Source organism: Meriones unguiculatus, chromosome 2 (assembly GCF_030254825.1).
Source record: "Meriones unguiculatus strain TT.TT164.6M chromosome 2, Bangor_MerUng_6.1, whole genome shotgun sequence".
Taxonomy (NCBI): Eukaryota; Metazoa; Chordata; class Mammalia; order Rodentia; family Muridae; genus Meriones; species Meriones unguiculatus.
In genome coordinates this window covers 124,037,042-124,051,203 of record NC_083350.1, presented here as the reverse complement: position 1 = coordinate 124,051,203, position 14,162 = coordinate 124,037,042, and positions in this window count along the sequence as shown.

Sequence of the window (14,162 nt, the reverse complement as noted above, 5' to 3'; positions counted from 1 at the left end):
AGGCTTCTGGTTGGGACTTTTGTTTTTGTTTTCGTTTTTCCAGACAGGGTTTCTCTGTTTAGCTTTGGTTGTCCTGGACTCACTCTGTAGACCAGGCTGGCCTCAAACTCACAGAGAGTCTGCCTGCCTCTGCCTCCCTGAGTGCTGGGATTACAGCCCTGAGCCACCACGCCCAGCTTGGTTGGGACTTCTTAATGGTACTTCTGGCCTATTGACTCATATCTTCAATTCAAATGCCATGAAAGTAAGTCATTTGCGTATAGTTACACTAGTAGGAAAAATTTGCCCAAGATTGTTTAATACTACTCTTTGGCTATCCTTCACTACCAACAAAAATATGATACCGGTACTATAGTACAAGGAAGAACGTTCTAGCAAGGGGTAGGGCTGGAGGAAGTAATACCAATTATATTAAAGTTTCAAATTGTATAAATTGCTTTAAGTAGCAATAGAATTCCTTTGGTCCTATAAGTTTAGAGTTTGGTATAGAGTCTACACTGTTGGTCCTTGGGTTTCCCACTACACTGCTAGTATATTAGTTTGCCTTTAGCACATAGGAAAATCTGCCATGTAGGAAAATAAACTGTTTTACTTAAATTCTTGGTTCCAAAGCATTCTCAAACTCCAGTTACAGAATGAGGAGCATCTCCTCCATCTATCAGCTAATTGGATCAGGTTCGTATGCGCTGTGTGTCCTATCAGCTAATGGGATCAGGTTATCCTGTGAATTACACCTCCTTTCTTAATGTGTAATATTGACCCAAGGTGAGAGACTGATTAGGGAAAGCTACATTAATTATGCATGCAGCCTTTGTTAAGTAGAGAATGTTCACATATAATGCACAAAACAGCTTTTGTAGGGAAACAAAATGTTGAGCAGAGTGATTAGACAGTAACAGCTGTTATTTTCAATTTATGCAAATATTTTCATTCACTGGTTTTGTCTTCCATCAGGGCAGAAATGCTATAGATTCACACCAATATACTTTTAAAGCAATTACATGGATAGTTCCTTTGCATTCCTAATAGCTTATAAATTTCCTTTTTGTTTGTGAAAGATTTAAAAAGACATTTAGAATAAAGCTTGATGGCATAGGAGTAGAGGAAATTGTGGGTGGGTTAGCAGTGAAGCTGAAAAGATAACTGATAGTAGGGATCTCTGTGCTTGGTAGAGAAAATAAAATATCTTTATTTCTCAACAGTTCTATTTGCTATGCTTCAGAGAGAAATGGAAACATCTCATGAATAATTAACTATTTTAAATGATTTCCCAATAGATTGTTCATCTCTAAATATTACAGCATCATAGAAAAAAAATGTTATGTAGAGGCTGCCATTAAAAAGTATTTTTACGCAGCTGGATGTTGTGGCATAGGCCTTGAATCCCAGCACTGGCAGGATGATCTCTGGGAGTTCAAGGCCAGCCTCTTCTACAAAGTGAGTCTAGGACAGAGAAATGCTTTCTTGAAAAATCAAAAAACAAAAACAAAAACAAAAAAAGTATTTCCATTCAGCCTTTACATTCTAACCAGACAAAATCTCAACACTTACAAAGGGAAGTGAAGACAAAGTCCTAGTCCTAAAAAAAAACTATTTTCATTCAAAATTTGCCTATATAGCAAACCATGCCTCAAGTTTGAACTTTTAAAACAATCCAATGGTACTTTGTTTATTTTATTAGATGTATCACAGTTCTGTCAGTAGAGACTCCTTGCCTGCCATTATTATTCTGGAAGGATTGTGTAGAATGAAGCTCTTTCTAAAGAAGAATGGAGATGAAGCAGAGTTCCCACAATCATATTCTTAACTGTATACCTTATTCTAACTCCTTCATTTTTCATATTGCAAGTGAGTACTTACTGGGATATCTCATTCTTATTTGAAGAGATAATTTAATTTTTGAAAACCAGTGGTTTTATTTCAGAGTCATTTGTATGGTCAGAGATAATTGAAATATTTTTACTGGAGAGGAATTAAATGCACTATGGATTGACCTCATTGCTGGATACCTGAGAGAAAATAGACTCAGGCCTGGTACACCTCTTCAAAGGAGCAACCAAGCCTGGAGGTTGCTCAGAGGCCAGGAGAAAGACTCAATGTTTGGGTTGATTCTATTTTTTTTCCCCTTGAGACAGGATCCCAACTATGTAGTCTAAACTGGTTTAGAATTCACTATCTAGACCACAGTGGCTTCAACTTTGTAGAGATCCTCCTGCCTCTGCCCCCAAATGCATGAAGAGTTTATTAGTGCTGTCATACCCAGATCTAAACTGATTTCCCTTGATGCTTTTTTTGTTGTTTTTGTTTGTTTGTTTTGTTTTTTGGCTTGTTTTGAGACAGGGTCATATGTTGCCCAGGCTGGCTTCTAGCTCACTATGTCACTACTCACTATGCGGAAAATGCTGAATTCCTGATCTGCCCACTTTTGTAACTGTCCTGGCAGAAATATAAACATCCTAAAGAGACATTTGTTCTCCTTCCTTTGGTTATCACTCCATTAAAACAACAGATTCCAAGAAATTGAAGAGCCCCCAGAAGTCTCATCCTGGGATAAGGAAAGGGTCAGAGCCTGAGGCTGCCATGGACACTGGTGAGGGGAACTTGTCTCCCAGAAAGTGAATTCACATCCTCCCCAGACCCTGTCAGTCCACGTCATAGGGGAGAGCAGAGCCAAGGAGATGACCAGGACAGTTTAGCCATGTAGACCTCTTGCAGACTACATAAACCTCAGTCAGGACCCTGAAGAGGAAATGTGGACATTGCCAGAACTCTTTATACTTCTTCTTAATTCAGCTGCTTTAAACAAAACTCTTTTCTCTGCTTTTCACCATTACTTTCTATTTAATTGGCCTACTGGGTGGGCAAGCTCAGCTTGTTCAGGTCCTGGGTTCTAGTCTAACTCTAGTAAGACTTCCACCTCTCAAATACAGACCAGTATCACTAAATCCCTATTCTTGGCTGACTTTTAAAAAACTTTTATTTACAATTTGGTATATGTGTATGTGCTTGTGTGGAGATATGTACACAGTTGGAGGATATTTGAATCCTGAGACTGTCTTGTTTACTTGGAAAAACCTGTTTATAGTTGTGGTGTGGCTCACCCCTAGCACACACCTTTAATCCAAGAGCTTCCTGCTTAAATATGGTAAACAGGATTAAATAAAGTCAACTGTAAGTCTCGAGGCTGAGCAAGCAACCACCCGACAGAAAGTGAACATAGGGAAAAAAAAAAAACAAAACAGAGACTTGGAAGATGGATAGAGAGATGCACATGATGTAGAAGGGACGGACATTCAGTTTGAGGGGCTTGGTTTTTTTTTTGTTTGTTTGTTTGTTTGTTTTTGATTTTGAAGTCATCTGGAGGAAGGAACATTTTCTTCTTTGGGGATGATGGCTGAGGGGGAGGGTCAGCTGGGTGCTTTCTCTGCCTCTCTGAGCTAGCAGGCTTTCACCCCAGCATTTGGCTCCCACATCTTTATTCAGAATCTCAACCGATTGAGATTCTGTTTTCTAAAAAAAAAACAAACAAGCAAACAAACAAAATGTAGTGCACACATGAGTGGAGATGCCTACAGAGCCCAGAGTGTCTGATCTGCATAGGTGTCACTTGAGCAATGTGTGAGCTACCTGACATGGGTGCCGAGATCTGAACTCGGGTCCTCTGAAACAGCAGCAAGAGTTCTTAACCACTGAGTCATCTCTCTAGCCCCTGGTTTGACTGCTAAAGAACTGTTAGCTAGCTGAAAAGAGTAAGCTTGTATATGCTTACTCAAGAATGCAGGGCATTCTTAGCTGATGAGCCCTCATAATCAAAGGAGGAGAGAGCTCAGTTTGGAGTTGTTAAAATGTAAAATCCTATCTATGGGGAATGGTGGAAAATAGGCTGAACCATTAAGACAAAGAAGGAGCCTGGACTTCATCTCAACAGTGTTTCTGGATCTTAAAGAGTCAATTACAGGTCATGACTGATTAAAGAAAGGACAAAAAGATCTTGTGCTTCATCCTGAAGAAAGAAAAAGAAAAAGATTGGGTAGGCTTACAAGGAAGTTGCTACTCCTTTGTGTGAGAGATGACAATGTTTTTGCGTACAATGTGTTAACAGAGTACAACTTTTCAGTTGCGTGAGCAGTTAAATTGTGGGATCCTGCTATTAAGGTCAAAGTATGGTGTTTCCAGATAGCCTCTGAGCCTGGTATAAGATGATGGAATCCCTTTCTCATCGGGGTTCCTTCTTAAACTGATCTGGGAAACCCCAGAACTCTAAGAAGCATCCATAGCCCTCAGAGAGATGATGACATTTCCCCTTTATAAAAATAAAACAGGATCCTCACTCAGAAAGGCAAATGTGACAGACATCAGTGGAGGGAGAAAACAGGGAACAGGACTGGAGCCTACCACAGAGGGACTCTGAAAGACCCTACCCAGGAAGGTATCAAAGTAGGTGCTGTGACTCATAACCAAACTTTGGGCAGAGTGCAGGGTATCTTATGAAAGAAGGGGGAGAAATAGAAAGACCTGGAGGGGTCAGGAGTGAAAGACCCCCGAAGGTTGTCTTCCGTCAGGGAGACCCCGTACCCAAAGATCAACGAGTCCAGTTGTTCGGATGCAACCAGCAAGAGGCTTTATTGAGTACACGGGTACCCGGGGCGACAAAGTCTCTCGGAAGACTTGCGCGCCTCTCGGTTGGGGTGACGGGTTTTTATAGGGCTCGGGAGCAGGAAGCGTGGTTACAGAAGCGAGAAGCATAGTTACAGGGGTCTGATTGGGTGGTTTAAACAAAGCCGTAAAGTCACGTACCCGGAACCGGGAAGGCAGGAAAGAATGCAGCGAGGTAGCTCTCCCCTCAGGGAACTTACTGCTATACCGCGCCTACTCTACATAGTGTTAACAATCACTGCTTATCTTTTGGTCTCTCAAGGAGCTCCACAAGGAGACCAGCAGAACCAAAAAAAAACCAAACCAAAAAAAAAAAAAAAAAAAAAACTGCGCACAGGGGTATTTTCTGAGACTGATACTCCAACCAAAGACCATGCATGGAGATAACCTAGAACTTCTGCACAGATGTAGCCCATGGCAGCTCAGTGTCCAAGTGGTTACCCTAGTAATAGGAACAGGGACTGTCTCTGACATGAACTCAGTGGCTGGCTCTTTGATCACCTCCTCCAGAGTCGGGGAGCAGTCTTACCAGGTCACAGAGGAGGACAATGCAGCCAGCCCTGATGAGACCTGATGGGCTAGGGTCAGATGGAAGGGGAGGAGGACCTCTCCAATCAGTGGACTGGGAGAGGGGCATGGGAGGAGATGAGAGAGGGAGGGTGGGATTGGGAGGGTATGAGGGAGGAAGCTATAGCTGGGATACAAAGTGAATAAACTATAATTAATATAAAAAATTAAAATTAAAAAAATAAAAACGGGAGATGTGAGATCCTGCTATTAGGGTCTAAGTTTGTCTTTTCTGGGTAGCCTCTGAGCTTGGTATAAGAGGATGGAATCCCTTTCTCAGCAGGGTTCCTCTCCTCTTGATCTGGGAAACCCTAGAACCTCTAAGGAGCATCACCTAGTCTCAGGGAGATTACAAGCCCAACTCTTTCCTGATAAGAAACCTGTTTGGTAGATACCTGGGGATTCCTGGGGATACCTGGAGACACCTACCCCATGCTAATAAGATGTCTTGGTGTCTTGGTTCTCGACCAATGACCTTTAATTGTACCTGCAGTTCTTCCCCACCTACCGGATAATTAAGTCATGTGTCTCCCCCTTAGGACAGGACAGTGTTACTTTATGTAAATCAAGTCTCCCTAGCAAGTCTAGTCCCAGTGAATCAAGCACATTCACCTTCAAAACTCCTCCCACTGCCCAAGGGTTATAATTCCATTTCAAAAGAAAGAATGGGAGGTCAGCATCATCTATTTCACCACGACAGTCTGAGACTTGTCATTTATTTTGGGAAAGAAAGGCCTCCCCTTCTCCCCTTGAAGGCTTTCTGGAGCTTTTGGACCAGCTTCTGCCATTAATCAATGTGTTAGCAGAATTGACACTACTGTCTTTCTAGCAATGCTCTGTCCATCTTTGGGAGCAATCTGTGCTCACACATTGGTTAGTAGCACATGCCTTTGATACCAGCACTCTGGAGGCAGAGGCAGGCAGATCTCTGTGAGTTTGAGGCCAGCCAAGAGTGAGTTTCAGAACAGCCAAGGCACACACCTATATGGAAACACACACACCTAGACATTATTAAAAAATAATTCTTAAAATCTTTAAAAACAATACTAATCTATAAATCATGTTGTTATGTTTTCTTTTAGAATGTCTTTAGGGCCTGGAGACATTTTTCAGAGCTTAAGAACACTGGCTACTCTTCAGGGGACCTGGCTTCAATTCACAGCAACTATGTGGTGGCTTTCTGTAACTCCAGTTCCAGAGGATTTGAAGTCCTCTTCTGTCTTCTTCAGATACTGCAAGCACATAGTGCATGAACAGACATTGAGTCAAACACACACACGCACGCACGCATGCACGCACGCACGCACACACACACACACACACACAAAGCAAACACATATTTAAAAATATTCTCAGGCCAGGCAGTGATGTAACATGCCTTTAGTCCCAGTACTCAGGAGGCAGAGACAGGCAGTTATCTGTGAGTTTGAGGCCTGCCTTGTCTTCAGAGTGAGTTCCAGGACAACCAAGGCTACAGAGAGAAACCCTGTTTTGAAAAAAGCAAAAGAAAGAAAGAAGGGAAGGAAGGAAGGAAGAAACGAAGGAAAGAAAGAAAAAAGAGAGAAATAAGAAAATAGGCAAAGGAGTGTAATAAATGTTTTCCCAGACAAGATAAGAAATGCTTGACCTCAGGTGTGAAATCTTGGGTTCAATTTGTAGCACTGCAAGAAAAAGAAAGTGTCAGCATCATTATTCATTAAGAGATGCATGTTTGGGGCTGGAGAGATGGCTCAGAGTTTAAGAGAACTGGCTGTTTTCCCAAAGGTCCTGAGTTCAATTTCCAGTAACCATTTGGTGGCTTATAACCATCTACAGTGAGATCTGTTGCCCTCTTCTGGTGTGTATGCATACATGTAGGCCAAACACTGTATAAATAATAAATACATAAACAAATATTTTAAAAAAAGAGATGCATGTTTGTGGACTGGAGAAACAGCTCAATGGTTAACAGCACTGGCTTGCTCTTCCGCAGGACTTGAGTTCAATTCCCAGCACCCACAAGGCAGTTCACAACTGTCTTTAACTCCTGTTCCAGGGGTCTGACACTGCCACATAGTCATACTAGCTAAAATAATAGTGAGTTTGAGATTGTCCTGGGCTGGAAGACACCCTGTCTTCAAAACCAAAAGTTAACAAGATTAATGATGTTACAGAGAAAAAAGGAATTCTTATACATTACTGGTGACAATGTAAATTAGTACTGAAATATAAATTATACTTTCTACAGAAAGCTGTATGATAGCTCTTCAAAATAAACCTCAAAATAGCATTACAGTGGAATCTGGCAATCTCTCTCTGGAGATTTACATTCTTGCCCTGGGTGGTCAGGAGACACAATTCAATTTGTCATAGTGCATAAACCATGCATTTTCTTGCTGAGTTCAATCTGTTTGTGTTTTGTGGAGTTTTGCCTCAAACCTCATAGATGTTATTGCGCTATGGTTTTATTATATCTTTGTCTTTGGTATCAGGGTAGTGTTGACGTCACGGGATGAGTTTGGTGGAGAAATCTTCTTTCATGTCTCGTTTGTTTTATGGTTTTGAGAGTTGGTGTCAGTTCTTCTTTTGGAGTTTGGTCACACTCAGCAGAGAAGACATCTGGCTCTGGGGCTTTCCATTGTTGGTTTTCCCTGCACCCACATGCAGTCTTTACTAGTTATTACTCTAGTCAGAGTTTTTACTTCACTATTTAGGATGGTGTTTGTCTAAGAATTTGGCCATTTAATCAATATAAACAAACATTTGGGCACATAGTTATTCTTATTGCTCTTGTATAATCCTTTTTCTGTCTCTTTCTGTGAAATCAATACTATTCCACCTTTTATGTTTAATTTTTATTATATTGAATCTTCTTTGTTTGTTTCTTTATCAAGCTAAAGTTTGTGTCCTGGTTAGCTTTTATCGCCAATTTGACAAAGTGAAGAATCACCTAGGAGGAAGTTTCAGTTGAGGGATTGCCTATGTCAGATTGGCTAGTAGCCATGTCTGTGGAAGGGTTGTCTTTACTGCTAATTGATGTAGGAGGGCCAGGTCTATTGTGGGTGTTACCACGCCTAGGTAGGTGGGCCTGCACTGTGTAAGAAAGCTAGTGGGAGCCAGGTATGATGGCCTCTAATCCCAGCACTTGGGGAGGCAGAGGCAGGTGGGTCTCTATGAGGCCAGCCTGTTCTACAAAGCAAGTCTAGGACAGCCAAGGCTACATGTAGAAATCCTGTCTTGAAAAACAAACAAACAAACAAACAAACAAACAAACAAACAAACAAAATAAAACAGAAACACACAAAAAAGAAATCTAGTTGGGGCATTGGCCAGAGGTCCAACCAGAGAGTAAATCAGTAGGGCAGTTCCTCCATGGTTTCTGCTTCAGTTCCCTTTTGAATGCTGGCCTTTCCTTCCTGTAGTGATAGGATGTAACTTGGTAGCATAAGCCAAAATTTTTTTTCACCTTTATTGTTTTTGGTCATGGTGTTTACCACAGCAACAGAAATCAAACTAGACTTGCTTGTTAATTAAAAAAAAAAATCTTTTTTAAAGAACCAACTTGTTTTCATTGATTTTGCTATTTATCACTGCTTTAATCTCTACTTACTTCATCCTATTATCTTTGGGTTTAGTTTGACTAAAAGTGTAATAATAGTTGATTTAGTCCGCGTCTTTCTAAATTAAAATTTGATCTTTATCAACGTGTGTATGTGGGTTGTATATATTTTAAGACATACATTTTTACATTATTCCCTTTGAAGCCAGAATGTGTTTTTACAATTACAATGAAAATGTGTTTTAATTTAATTGGTAGAATTGTCTTTCTTAGTGGTATACAATAATGTAACTGCTGGGGCCGGAGACACAGCTCAGCAGTTAAGAGCACTCGTTCTTGCAGAAGACCCAGGCTTGATTCTGAGCACAGATGGTGGCCCACACTCATCTCTAACTCCAGTTCTGGGTTAGGATTGTCTCTTCTGACCTCCATGGGCACCAGATGTGCACAGGGTGCACAGACGAACAGGAAGACAGAATATTCAGACCCACAAAATTATAGTTTTTCAAAAATGTAACTTCCCATTGATGATATTTTAGATTTGGTAAGTCAATGCTACAAAGATCAGTCCTAAGCTCTTCTTTATTTCTGCTCCCCAAAAGCAACCACTTACACATTTTTTTGTTACTTCTATAAATTACATCATTATATACATGCATGAAGATAAATTGACACAAGCGCTCATCTTATAGCCCAGGCTACTCTCAAGTTTGTGATATGTCTTAACCTCTCAAAAGCTGGGATTACATGTGAGTGCTGCAACTTCAGGTATTAACAAAAAGCCACCATAATTAGTATTTTCCTTTGGATATAGCTTTCTTGGAGTCCTTTACATTTGTTTCATTTCAGATTGCCCTTTTTATTGATGGAAGCTGATCTGTCCCTTAGACAGTGCATTTGCCCTTGTCCTCCATGCAGAAGGCATTCAGATTCAGTTTACAAAACTCACTCTCCCCCTTATGTCTTTAGGTTTTAAGTTTTCCATCATTTCCGTTGTTTACAACCTTGAAGCTCCCCGCCCCCCACCTTATAATTCTTGAGAGCTCATTTTGGTCCCCTGAATATTCTTGTATCTTAGATGTAAAAGCTCTTTTCCTCCAAAGACATTGATTATAACCAAACAGCCTGTTGTTTTGTTTGCTTTGGATTGCTTTTTAGTTGGTTTGTCTTGATTCCTTCCTTTCAGATGAAAGGTTTCAGGTTTGAGGCTGATGTGGCTATGACACCTGTTACCATTGATCACCAGGATTGATTCTGCCCATTTGGCTCTCTACAGGTGTGTCCTGTTCTGCACTCACCACTCCTTGAGCATCTCTCCTGAAGGTTTGCATTTGGCAGAAGAGGACAATCTTCTCTGACAGAGTAGCACAGTTCTTCTGTCATGGCTATATAAGTAGCTGTGCTCCTCAATAGAACTTCCAAACAAGTTCTCAAGGTCCAGAATAAAGGTTTTTTGTTTTGTTTTGTTTTGTTTTTTGTTTTTTTTTTCCACTGTGCAATGGCTGTCCACCCATATTTAAGAGATGGGCAACAAAAGTAGTCTGAGGACTAGCAGGATGCCTTAGTGGGACAAAGACACTTGTAGAAAGGCCTGATAACCTGAGTTCAATCTCCAGAACCTACATGGTGGGTAAAAGGTTTTATTTGTCAGGACAGGGATCAAAAGGGACACTGAAACTGATTCCTCGGGAGAATGGGATTTATTAGAAAACTTATGAATGCCATGGACAGAGGTAACATACACTGAGGTCTCCAAGCAAAGAAAGAACACATGGTGGTGTCTGTGAAGAGAGAAATCAGAGCCCATGTGGCAGAAGTGGAGTGCACTTATAGGATCCTCTCTGAGGATGGGGGAGGTTTCACAGCACAAACCTGCAGTCAGACTCTCTGATTCCCAGGCAGGAAGCAGGGAAAGAAGTCTGGAGAAGGATTTGTGGCCACAAATCCCCTTTGAGGTTAACTCACTTTCCAGGTGATAGATCATGGCCCTGGGATATCTGTCGCCTAGGGCCTCCCAGACAAGGTCTCCAGAGAGTGCTTGTCAGCATCCTCGATAAGAGACTGCAGCAGATATTGCTGCCTGCGCAGGAGCTAGATTCTAACATTACATTCTTACAGTGGGAGGAGAGAACTGACTGCCTGAGGTGGACTTCTGAGATTTGCACACAGGTTGATGATGCCTTGAGCGCGCGCGCGCACACACACACACACACACACACACACACGCTGATTAAGTAAATGCTTTTTTAAAAAATGCTAGCTAGAATTCTAAATAATAAAGCATGGCCTATTGATCCTTGGTCTTTACTGTGAGAGGATTATTTAGTTGGACCATTTTGGTAGGTATTAATCCTAAAAGCACTTATAGATCTGATTCTTTGATCAAGTTCTCAGAGAGGAATCCTGTAATCTCTGATTTGTTAGCAAGATCCATATTCTCCCCTTGGTCCTGCATTGATGAAGCCTTAAAACGATATGTGCAAGTGATGTAGTCTGTCATTAAGGGTTCAGGAATTGAAGAACTCAGTCAGTGGAAACCTGGTGGGACCTGGATAGAAGAAAATATGGGATAAATTCTGAGAGGTACATGGTCCAATCCAAAACTAAGGTGTGAGAGAATGGAATGGAATGTTAGTTAAAGGCCAAGTTTTAGCTACATTAGTAATCACCTTCAGCTAAAGGCGTGGCACAGCTGACTAAGATGTGTATCTGGAATTACATCTCTACTCAGCCATAAAGTAACTTGTGACTTTTGAAGGTCATTAACCTCTAAGAGATTTAATCTCTTCAACTGACAAACATGGGGAGGTAGCTCTAAAATCCCTCCTAGGTTTAAAGTTTCTTTAAGGTGCTTACCATTTTTTTTTTCAGCCCAGCAGGCGGCACTGTGACTGTTTTCTCCGTACTGGGGGGAAGGGGGCTGTGGGGCAGAGGCTGTGAGTTCAAGGTCAGCCTGTTCCACAAAGTGAGTCCAGGACAGCTAAGGCTACACAGAGAAACCCTGTCTTGAAGAACAAACAAACAGAGGCTGGAGATATGGCTCAGAGGTTAAGAACACTGAGTGTTCTTCCAAAAGTCCTGAGTTCAACTCCCGGCCAACCGAATGGTAGCTCACAACCATCTATAATGAGATCTGGTGCCCTCTTCTAGCCTGCAGGCAGAACAAAGTATCCATAATAAATCTTACAAACAAACAGAAAGATTTCTGCATCATATGTTTAGCATTAGAGAATGACTTGTAGCTGAGAGGAATGAACTCAGGAATTTTGAAACTGCTCGATTTTTGGGAAGCAATGAAAATTGATACTGTATGCTATTTGAAAAATTATTCACTGCTGTATGTATGTACATTATATTTTTCCCTCTAACCTAGTAAACAGTTAGACTTGAAAGAAACCATATCGAAATGCTAGTTATGTTTCTTCTTCCCTATAAAAGAAAAGCAGGTTCTCTTTACTCTGTGTTAATGCACAATTGTGCTATTTCCAAACGAGGGACATAACACCATCTAGTTATGTGTCAATATAGTCACTGTATAAATAAAAAGCATAGCTCCTGCCTTCCAGTAGTTCTCTGCATAGAAGGCAGGATTTTACAATGTGATACATAGAAGCCAGAAAACTGATCTGGAATTGATGTCTCTTTTGGGTTGACTGCCAGTGCCAGTTTTGAAGTAGTTCCTGGATTCTCCTTTGGGAATTATCCAATTTTTCCTTCCATATTTAAAAATTTTCTCTTTCTTTCTTTCTTTCAGCCCAGAATGCAGTATATAAATCAGGCTGGCCTGGAACTCACTGAGATTCATCTGCCTTTATTTCCCGTTCTGGGATTAAAGGTGGGTAACACCATGCCTGGTTCATTCCATTTTGAGTGGAGCTGTGCTATATGATTTCCTACCTTGCCAATTATAACATTATATATTTTGGCTTGCAGTGATCAGCTCAAGGGCAGAAGCCATGGTCCAAGCCAATCCAATTTGTTACAGTCAGAAACAATTTCATGCTGTCTTGCTGTGTCATCTGGGCTGGCCTTTAATGCAGTAGATAGTCGAGGAACTCATCTTAATCCTGTTGCCTCAGCATGTCTAGTAGTCAGAAGGAATTTTTATGACAAAGCATAGTGCATTTAGAGTTGCTCAGATTTAGGTTACAGTTAAAAAACTGCTTCTGGACAGGGAGAACTAAGAGACAAAGCTAAAATTGTAAGACAGAACTAGTTCATGAGCATTCTCATATGTATGTTATGCTGCAGAGTTTGGAAATTTTCCTAAGACAAAAGAGCGATTGGGTGATATATATATTATATAATTATATATGTATATATAATTTTTTTCTAGATAGCGTTTCTCTGTGTAGTCTTGGGTGTACTAGACTTAATTTGTAGACCAGGCTGACCTCTAACTCATCGAGATCCGCCTGCCTCCGGCTCCCTGATTTGCTGGGATTACAGGCATGCACCATCATGCCCAGCTACCATTAGGTGACTTTAAGGAGGGTTTTCACATGATTATATTAACACTCTAGAAAAAAAAAAAACAGTATGTAAATAGTGCACTGAGAGGAGATGAATCAAAAAGCAAGGGAAAAAATTAAGGTGACACTGTAGCTGTCCAAACTAAAGGTAATATACAATTTGGACCATGAGGCAAGCACTGAGGACAGGGAAAAAGAGCAATGTGGGGGTACTTCACAAGAGTTTTTCTAGAAGACATATCTGCAAGGTATAACATGACAGAAACATCTCCCTCTGGAAACTGTATTAAAAGTCAACCTTGACTTTCAGTTAACAAAAGAAAATGTTCATGCTGTGCTTTTCAAAATTTTATATACATATATCTATTTTGAATCATAAACCTCTGGTTTAGTTTGGGTAGTTCCTGGATCAGAGCTGATATTTTGCAGATAGGTCTCCAGGAAGGTGGCCTAGAGACACTTAGGAATTATTTGGAGATCATGACATCAGTATAAGGCCCTGCCAATGTTTGTGGGAAGGCAATGGTTGCTTTAACAAAATCTCAACTGTTCAGTTTTACCAATAAAGCCAGATGCTGGGTTGAAAGTCTGCTAGCACCCAAGATTGGGTCTTCAAATGATCATGGGAAAGGGGGAAATGAGAGACCAAAAGATAAAGTAGCAGCGATCATTAAGACCTAGAGTAGATGCGGTAAAAAGTAATGCCCTGAGAGGGAGAGCTACCTCGCTGCGTTCTTTCCCCACCCACTAGAGATACAGTTGCTAGGAAACTGGACCCTCCCCCTAGGGAGGGACACCTGGTCATGGTCAATGGTCTGGGAACCTTCCTATAGCCAATCGATTCAAAATGTAGCATCTTGACCAATAGATGCTTGCCAGGCAGGAATTGCCCCTGCCTTGGGCATGCTGGGATGGACCAAAATCTATAA